Below are 10,160 nucleotides of genomic sequence, written 5' to 3' on the forward strand. Positions count from 1 at the left end.
AGCTAACGTTTGTTGGACGCACCAAATATGCCAGTGAATGTGCTATGTGCGTGCATGCGTGCTAAGTCACTTCAGTCGTGTCCGACTCTTTGCGACCCCATGGATCTTAGCCCACCAGGCTCCTCTGTCCATGGGATTCTCCAGGCAAGAATACTGGAGTGAGTTACCACTTCCTTCTCCAATGTGCTATACTCTTTTATACTATTATTTAATCTTTTCACTGCTGTGAGGTAGGACGATTATTATCCTCATTTATGGCTCAGTTGGTAAAGAATCTGCCTGCAATGCAAGAGACCTGGTTAGATTCCTGGGTCAGGAAAGTCCCCTAGAGAAGGGATAGGCTACCCACTCCAGTATTCTTGGGCTTCTCTTGTGGCTCAGCTGGTAAAGAATCCATCTGCAATGCGGGAGACCTGGGTAGGGAAGATCCCCTGGAGAAGGTAAGGGCGACCCACTCCAGTATTCTGGCCTGGAGAATTCCATAAACTGTATAGTCCATGGGGTCGCAAAGAGTCGGACATGACTGAGAGACTTTCACTTCACTCACTTTCACTCAACAGAGGGGAAATTCAAGTTCTGAGAGGCTGTATATTTTGCCTTTCAGAACCTGGGATTGCTGACCTGGTTGCTGACCTGGGATTGAACCCAGTTTTAAAGGAGTACTTCTCCAACGAATCATTTTGCTTCCCACTGTCTGGAATTTCCTTCCCCCATCACTGCCTCTTGAAATCCCGTTTCTCCTTCCTGGCCCATCTCAAAAGATATCTCGTTCCAAAAAACCTTTATTTATCCCCAGTTTAATGTCTCTTTTTGAGCCTCTACAGTACCTGGAGGCTCTGTTGTGGCAAACTCATAGATTCTGAGACCAGAAAAATCATTCTCATAATTCTCTGTCTAATCTCATAATTATTTGTGTATTGGCCATACAAATATACCAGTTGGGCCATACAAATGTACCAGTTGGTCTCTTAAGTACAGAAATTAGGTGTACCTTACTCATTTTTGTATCCTCCACAGTATGAATGCAATGATACAGTAGGAACTCAATAAATATGTACTGACATGATTTAAATTATTTCAACAGCCTTCAATCCAATCTACCTTGCAGTTTCATCCTGTGTATCACTACCAAGTTGTTCTCTTAAGACACATTTTTTTAAAGTTGGTTTATTGTTTATTTTTTGGCTGTGTTGGGTCTTTGCTGCTGCATGCAGTCTTTCTCTAGTTATGGCAAGAGGGGGCTATTCTCTAGATGCGACGCTTGGGCTTCTCATGGCAGTGGCTTCTCTCGTTGCAGAGCATGGGCTCTAGGGCAAGCAGTCCTCAGAAGCCATGGCGCACAGGTTTAATTGCCCTGCAGCATGTGGGGTCTTCATGGATCAGGGACTGGAATCTGTGTCTCCTGTATTGGCAGACAGATTCTTCACCAGTGGACCACCAGGGAAGCCCTAAAATGCACTTTTACCACACCACTTTTACAAATGCTTTCTGTAGCCTGCTGCATTGTCTCGCAATCTGATCCATCCTTAAGCATTTTACTCTGTTAAGAGTAGATTTTTAGAAATGTTCACCCTCTGCTGTAGTCAAGCTGGTCTTGTGAGCCCCCACATTACACAGCCATTTGTGTCTTTCTGAAATGGCTCTCTCCACCCCTTGGCCTCTCTACCTTGCAAGTTCTATTTCCCAAGTATTGCCTTTCCCAGTCTTCTCTGGCTACTTCACCATCTTCCATTTCTATGTACTTTTTAAATGTAATTTTTATTGTATATTAGAGACAAGTTGATTTACAATGTTGTTTTAGTTTCAGATGCACAGCAAAATGATTCAGTTATACATATACATATATTCTATATACTTTCAAGAAACAAATCGTACCATGCAATTCTGAACTTATTCTCTATTTGCATCACATAAGATCGTTTCATATTATGCTGACTTGGGAATACAGAATCCTGTCTTACTTTTCTTTGTATTGTTTTGTTTAATACATGTTTAAGCAAAAACTAATAAATATTTATTGGATTAATTTTCTAATTATCATCTCCTACATGTTTTATCTTCACTTCTGATGTATCGCCCATTTGGCCGTGTCTTCTGAGGCTTTTTAGCTAGCCTTAGGTTTATCTGCTTCTTTTGCTCCCCTCCTGATATATAGAAGTCTATAAACAAACATACTATTTAAAAACACTAGGGGAATACGTTATTACATAAGTCTACCCTTGTGTACCCTTATTGCATGTTATAAAATGAAATTCATCCTGCAACCTTCTAAACCTGTAAGTTGGATTTTTGCACAGTAGTTTCCTTTGAAATGGGGCATACTTATTGTTGCACATTTAGCTAGAGTTTTGTTTTTTTTTTTTTAAGAGAGGAAATCTGCAATAGTACATTACTAAATCTCTAGCCTGCTGCCTCCCTTCCATCACGGATGAGGAAACATCTCCTGAATGATGTCAAAAAGGGAAATGAAAGCAGAATAAGGAAGCCTAGTGCTTTCTCCAGGTTTTAAGTAACCACCCTGTAGGCTTATGCACTCTGAAAGTCAGCTGCTTCAAGTTTCTCTGAGGAACTATCTTACGTGGTTTTACAGAAAAAGACTGATTTTTAGGATGATACCAATGCTAGTTTTACTCTCTGTTAATTTACCCAAGGGATTAATTTTGTGCTGGGAATTTAATAACAGACATTATTCCCATAGTAAAAATAGTTCAGTTGTTACTTACCCTTCTGTCCCAGAAGTACACAAAGGTAAGAAGAATACACTTAATAGGGACTTCCCTGGAGATCCAGTGGTTAAAATTCCAGGCTTTCACTGCAGGGGGAATGGGTTTGATCCTCGGTTGGGGAACTAAGATCCCACATGCCATGGGAACATGGCCCAATATACTCTCATACTTAGTACAGTATGGGAGGCTAGAAAATTAATTAATTCTATGTCAAAATTATCCAGTTTACATTTTCTGAAGAAAGAAAATAGGATTCTTGAATCACTGAGAAAAATAGACATTTTTAATTGAAAATCTACAGTATTTCTAATACTTCCTGTATAATTATCTGCTTGGTGCATTATTATGAAAATATTTGATCCAGTAGACATCCCCCATTATCTTGGGTGCCCGCCTTGGTCACTTGGCAATGTGTGCTCAAAGAAAGAAGGTTAATTTTACCAAGATATCAAAACAAGACATTACTCAGGAGTACTGGGGTACCAAAAATGAGACCCTTCCTCCAACAAATGTATAACAATTGTGACACACTTGGGTTATAATCAATTCCAGCTTAAGCCTCAGAAATTTGTCGGTAATAATAAAGTACCAAAATTTACAAGTGATACATTTAAAATTAATAAGATTCAGGTTATCTCTGTAATAGTATCACTTTGATAGAATATATGTACATTCCAGTATGCTTTCCAGGGGAGGAAAGGGAAGTTTATGGATAGCTACCAGAGACAGACATTATTTTGTGAGTGTACCCATGGAAATGTGTCACAAGCAATAGATGTGAGCAACATCTGTCTTTTCTACAGGGGTAGAGAATACTAGAGCTAAAGCATGTCTTACAGTGTACATTATTTGTCTATTTCACCTAGCCATCATTTCCCCTTCTTGTGGTAATACCATCTTTTTTTTTTTCCATTTATTTTTATTAGTTGGAGGCTAATTACATTGACATGAATCAGCCATGGATTTACATGTATTCCCCATCCCGATCCCCTCTCCCACCTCCCTCTCCACCCAATTCCTCTGGGTCTTCCCAGTGCACCAGGCCCAAGCACTTGTCTCATGCATCCAGCCTGGGCTGGTGATCTGTTTCACCCTAGATAATATACATGTTTCGATGCTGTTCTCTCAAAACATCCCACCCTCGCCTTCTCCCACAGAGTCCAAAATTCTGTTCTGTACATCTGTGTCTCTTTTTCTGTTTTACATATAGGGTTATCATTACCATCTTTCTAAATTCTATATATATGCATTAGTATACTGTATTGGCCTTTATCTTTCTGGCTTACTTCACTCTGTATGATGGGCTCCAGTTTCATCCATCTCATTAGAAGCAATATCATCTTTATTTAAAATGGGGCAGAGCAGGACAAGGGGGAGGGAGCAATATGTTTGAGGAAGTCTCTGAGGCAGCCTCCACAGAGGAGCAGAAGGAATTGGAAGATAAAGTGACCAGTCCAGAGAAAGCTGAAAAAGTAGAATGAATAGCAAGGGATCCTCATCTGGGACAAAAGCCTAGAGGTTCAAATTTTTTAAGCAAATGATTGCAGAAAGGGCAAAAATACTTCGATTCTGGGGATTACAACATGGCTAAAGCGAAAATGAAGAACAAGCAATTTCCTACTGCAGCCCCAGATGAGACAAGAGGTCACTGGCAACCACAAGCCTACTCCACAGGATCTTTCTCAACGGAAGCCTTGCCTTGTTCCAGCAAGCTGGCTGGCTGATTAAAAGAGCTGAACTGCGTGAATCTTCTAATTCCCTTTATTTCAGTGCTGTTCAATCTATTCAGAAACATAGGTCTCCCATTATTTCTCCTTAATATGTTACTTCTCCACTTTTAGTTTAACAATGCACTGATGAAAAGAACATGTTGTTCAGTTGCTGAAGCGTGTCCAACTCTTTGGAACCCCATGGACTGCAGCATGCCTGGCTTCCCTATCCTTTACTATCTCCCAGAGTTTGCTCAAATTCATGTCCACTGAGTCAGTGATGACATCCAACCATCTCATCTGATGTCGCCCTCTTCTCCTTTTGCCTGCAATCTTTCCCAGCATTAGGGTCTTTTCCAATGACTCGGCTTTTTGCATCATGTGGCCAAAGTATTGGAGCTTCAGCTTCAGCAACAGTATTCCAATGAATATTCAGGGTTGATTTCCTTTAGGATTGACTGGTTTGATCTCCATGCAGTCCAAGGGACTCTCAAGAGTCTTGCTGTTGTCTAAGTCATATCTGGCTCTCTGCAACCCCATAGACTGGAATACAGCCCCACATATCAATAGATAGGCTGCCTAGTCATACTAGCTCACATGCTGAGTCGCTCAGTCGTGTCCCACTCTTTGTGACCCCATGGACTAAAAAATATTTTTTTTCTAAAAAAAAAAAATAATAATAAGATAAAACGGGGTCTCACCCCCACCCCCCACTCACACATTGGGTTAAGAGAAAAGTAAGTCTTCCACCAGCTCCAGGGGTGGGTGTAGGACCCAAGGTTAGCCTATCAGAACTTTGCATCCTCTGGCTATAGTGACTAGGAAAAAAAATTTTGGCTGCAGGAACTAGCAGGAGGAATTGAACCAAGGGCTACTGAACTGCTATAGAAACTTGACAAAGAATTCCCAGGCCTATTAGTCTATTGCCTTTCTAGGCTCCCAACTTGTACCACAGCTAAAGCTGAGTAGTCAGTCTCAAGAAAGGGCATTTACCCCATACCTTCAGGGGGCTCAGTGGTAAAGAATCTGCCTGCATTGCAGGAGACACAGGTTCAATCCCTGGGTCAGGAAGCTCCCCTGGAGAAAGAAATACCCACTTCAGTAACCTTGTCAGGAGATTCCCAGGGACAGAGGAGCCTGATGCGCCACAGTCCACGAGAACGCAAAAGAGTCACACATGACTTAGCAACTAAACAACAACCACCGCCACCTCTGGTATAGCCATGAAGAATAGGAACAAGCAAGATTATCTAGCAGGAAGAACCAGGGGCCATGCTGGCAATAAAGAAGATCCCTAGAGAGAACAAATTTGGTGGTTGCCAATTGGCTGGCCAAGAAACTCACTTCGCCACCAGGGAAGGGGGAGTCTTCCTTACTCCAGCCCCGCTGGGTATAATGTATGCTATGGATCAATGATAACTGTTCTATTTTTCATCCATTATCCCCTTTCCAGAATTAGACTTTCATTGTAGTTATTCTATTTTTTGCCACCATTTTTAAGATATGTTAGATATAGACAAGTTTTAGGTTGCCAGACCGCAAGGGGCCATATCCAACCTTGATGAGGAAGACAACATACATCAGTCAAAACTCCGGATCTTGAACCTGAACACAGGATCCAGATAACATCATAGGTTGTCTTACTGGGGAGGGAAATTTGGTAAGCACTTTTTCAATATAAGCATGAATATTTTTTAACCACAACTACTCAACCCTTACCTCCTTTCTAACAGAATTCTAATCTTATTTACAGAACTGTTTTCCACAAGGCCATGGGCAAAAATGAAGTCAGAGAGGTAACCTGGGACCATATCATGCTTGTAGTTCACTTAAGAATTAGCACTGTATTCTAAATTCACTAAAATATAAGCTCCATGAGGTCAGAGGTTTTTGTCACTGTCCCAGAACAGCGTCCTGCATGTTAAATACACAATAGCTTTGTGCAGGGGAGTGATATGACCTGCTGCCCAGAACACAGACTACAGTGTAGCTACAGTACAGAGAGAGTAGCATGGAGGTAGGGAGGTTAGTAAGTCCACCACAGAATCCAGGTGAGGAGTGACAGGGATTCGAACCGTGGGTGGGGGTTGTGGTTGAGGTAGAGAAGTGGCCAGACATATCACACTTTGAAAACAGAGACACAGAATTTTCTAATATGAATTGTAAGAGAAACAGAGAAGACAGGAATAACAACAAGACAGTTATTACTAAACATGGAGCAATGTTTAATTCAAAATCGCATGGCTAGATAATAAAGCTTTAAATAGTTGTTAGAACTTCTCTCCTTGGTTCTTTTTTTAAATTCTAGTAAACAACTCATAACATAAAATTTACCATTTTAGCTATTTTTAAGTATACAATTAAGTGGCCTTAAGTAAATTAACAATGTTATGTAATTATCACCACAATCTATTTCCAGAAAAAATTTTAAAATATAGACTTTTTAGAGCAGTTTAAGGGTCACAGCAAAATTGAGCTGAAAGTACAAAGAGTTCCAGTATTTTCCTTTTCCCAAAATACTCATAACCTCCCCTACTTAGAAACTCTTCATCATTCCAAACAGAACTCTTCAAACAATAACTTAGGATTTTGCTTCCTACTCCCTGATGGCGCAGTAGTAAAGAATCCAGCTGCCAATGCAGGAGGCGTAAGAGACACTGATTCGATCCCTGGGTCAGGAAGAATCTCTGGAGGAGGAAATGGCAACCCACTCCAGTATTCTTGCTTGAAAAATTCCATGGATAGAGGAGCATGGCAGGCAAAGTCACAAAGAGTCAGACATGACTGAGCGACTGAACACAGCCAGCCCCTGCCTATACGTCTAGTCTATTCTATTTTCTGTTTCTATGAATGTCTATTTTAAATGCATCATATAAGGCATTTAAGGAATCATTTGTCCTTTTGTGTTTGGCTTATTTCACTTATCATGTTCGCACTGTTCTTCCATGTTGCAGTATGTATCAACAGTTCATTTCTTTTTAAGGCTGAAAAATATTCCATTGTGTATATATATACCACATTTTGTTTGTTTATTCATCTGTTGACATATACTTTATTTCTACCTTTTGCTATTGTGAATAATGCTGCTAAGAACATTAGTGCACAAGTATCTGAGTCCATGTTTTCAATTTTTTTGATGTATTAGCTCACAGTGAAATTCCTAGAGTAGAGCAATATGGTAATTCTATGTTTTATTTTTTACAACAGTTGCACTTTATGTTTCCACCAACAATGTACGAATTTTTCTACATTGTTCCCACACTTGCTATTTTTTGCTTTTTTGTAATAGTCACCATAATAAGTGTGAAGTGGTACCTCATTATCTGATGTGTATTTCTCTAAAGGCTGAAAGTGAAAGTCGCTCAGTTGTATCTGACTCTTCATAACCCTATGGACTATACAAGTCCATGGAATTCTCCAGGCCAGAATACTGGAATGGGTAACCTTTCCCGTCTCCAGAGGATCTTCCCAACCCAGGGATCAAACCCAGGTGTACCACATTGCAGGCTGATTATTTACCAGCTGAGCTACAAGGGAAGCCCAAGAGTACTGGAGTGGGTAGCCTAGCCCTTCTCCAGGGGATGTTCCCAACCCAGGAATCGAACCAGGGTCTCCTGCATTGCAGGCGGACTCTACCAACTGAGTTATGAGGGAAGCCCTCTCTAAAGTCTGGTGATGAGCATATTTTCATGTGTTTATTGACCATTTGTACATCTTTGGAGAAAAGCTCATTCAAATCCTTGGCCCATATTTGCACTGGGTTGTTTTCTATTGTTGAGTTGAAGCTCTTTATATATTCTGGATATTATTTTTTAGTCAGATATATGATTTGCAGACATTTTCTCCTACTTTGTGGGTTGTCTTTTGGCTCTCTTGAGTGATACTTTGATGTACAAAAGTTCTAAATTTTGATGAAGTCAAATTCATTTCATTGTTGTTGCTTATATTTGTAGTGTCATGTCTAAGACAAGGTCAGGAAGATTGATTGATTTATTTTTTCCATATACAGAAAAGCACTAAAATTATTGAGATACCTGTTCTTTGTAGTTAGCAGTAATCTTCTGCCAAGATGTATGCCTATGTGTATTTCCCAGCTAAGAAAATTCATATACATATTTGCTCCTCCCCCTAACTCTTTGGAGTAGTCCCCTTAGAGCAACTGAGAGGCTGTTTCCCAAGCTATAGTACTCAGTAAGTTCCCTGAATAAAACGTAACTCACAACTTTCACCTTGTATGTTTTTCCTTAAGTTGTCACAGGAAAGCAAACTTTAGGCTCTAAAGGCCCAGAAGTGAAGAATCAGATTCCTGAAGTCCATGGACAAACTAAGCTGTATTTTGAAGGTTTTTTTAACAGTATTAGAGCCTGAAAATTCAGCAAGAAGAATGTGGACTATAAAACAATAAAACTGCCCAGTAGTATTATAATATCTGTGCCACTAAAAGTTAATGGGCTGTCATTTGTAAATTTTCATATCCTCCTCACAACATCTATGAAAGATAATGAGAAATAGAGTATATTGTAGTAGCTAAGAGCACTAGGACCTTGGATTCCAAAAGAGCAAGCAGTCAGCCAAATGCAGAGTATGAGATATTCTACTGGACAAATGATCTGGCTTCTCCATGGAATCAATTACAAGAAAAAAAAGTAGGTGTGTGTGGGGAGAGGGCAGGGTGAGGAGGTGACTGTCAAAGAATACAGTAGACTTAGAAAATAAATACAATGCATAAAACTGTTTGGATACTAATTTGAGAAAACTAACAGTAAAAAAACATCTTTAAGTGATTGGAGAGGTTTTTAAATGGGCTAAATACAAAATGATACTAAGAAATAACTATTAATTTTGTTGGATGTACTAATGGCATGGTGGTTATATTAAAAAATTTCTCACTCAGAGATGTATAATGAAGTATTTATGAAGTGATATCTGGGATTTGCTTTAAAACAGGGAAAAAAATGAGAAGGGATAGATGAAACAAGATTGAAAAATGTTAGTAATTGTTGACACTGGTGATGTATACAGGGATTCACTGTACCACTCTCTCTTTCTCCTTTCATATATATGTTTAAAATGTTCTATAAAAAAGTTAAAAATAAAAATAAATAATAAAATATGTAAAAGGTGAAAGAAAAACAAAACAGATGTGGTCTGCATCCTGGTTCAACCACTTACTTGCTAGGTTACCTTGCAGAAGCTATTTGATATCTGTAAAACGGCAATAATAAGGGTAGGTAAAGCATTTAACACATTATGGTCTGCATAGTAAAGCTCAATAAATGTTAGCTAATATCATTATTATGAAAGAAATAAAAAATATAATTACAGACTAGATTTACAGTAATTTAAAAACTTTGTGTCAAAGCATCAGTCATTAATTACTGTATGATTTGTAATAGAACTCTGGAAACAATATGGATGTTCACTTACTGAAGTTTATTTACATGAATTATTTACATTTTTATAAGGGAATTTCATGCATCTATAAAAATAACCATGTGCTAAGTTGAGACCTATCAATTCTATTGCTCAGCATCATTTTGGAGATATTATCTAATGTAAACAGAAAAGAAAGAAATTAGAGGTAAAAATCAGAAAGAAAACGGTAATAATGACTTCTGTGGATGATATGCTTACATACTCAAAAACCTCTCCCCAAAATCAAAAGAATCAACTGCAAAAAGTACAAACCAAAAGAGAATTCAAGGTAAGGTGGTGGTTGTGTTAG

General features: G+C 39.0%; 1 pseudogene; it reads left to right on the plus strand.

The window, feature by feature from the left end:
* Positions 1 to 4,111: 4,111 nt before the first annotated feature.
* On the plus strand, positions 4,112 to 4,454 carry LOC122426803 (annotated as a pseudogene).
* Positions 4,455 to 10,160: the final 5,706 nt, after the last annotated feature.

Source organism: Cervus canadensis, chromosome 2, assembly GCF_019320065.1.
Source record: "Cervus canadensis isolate Bull #8, Minnesota chromosome 2, ASM1932006v1, whole genome shotgun sequence".
NCBI lineage: Eukaryota > Metazoa > Chordata > Mammalia > Artiodactyla > Cervidae > Cervus > Cervus canadensis.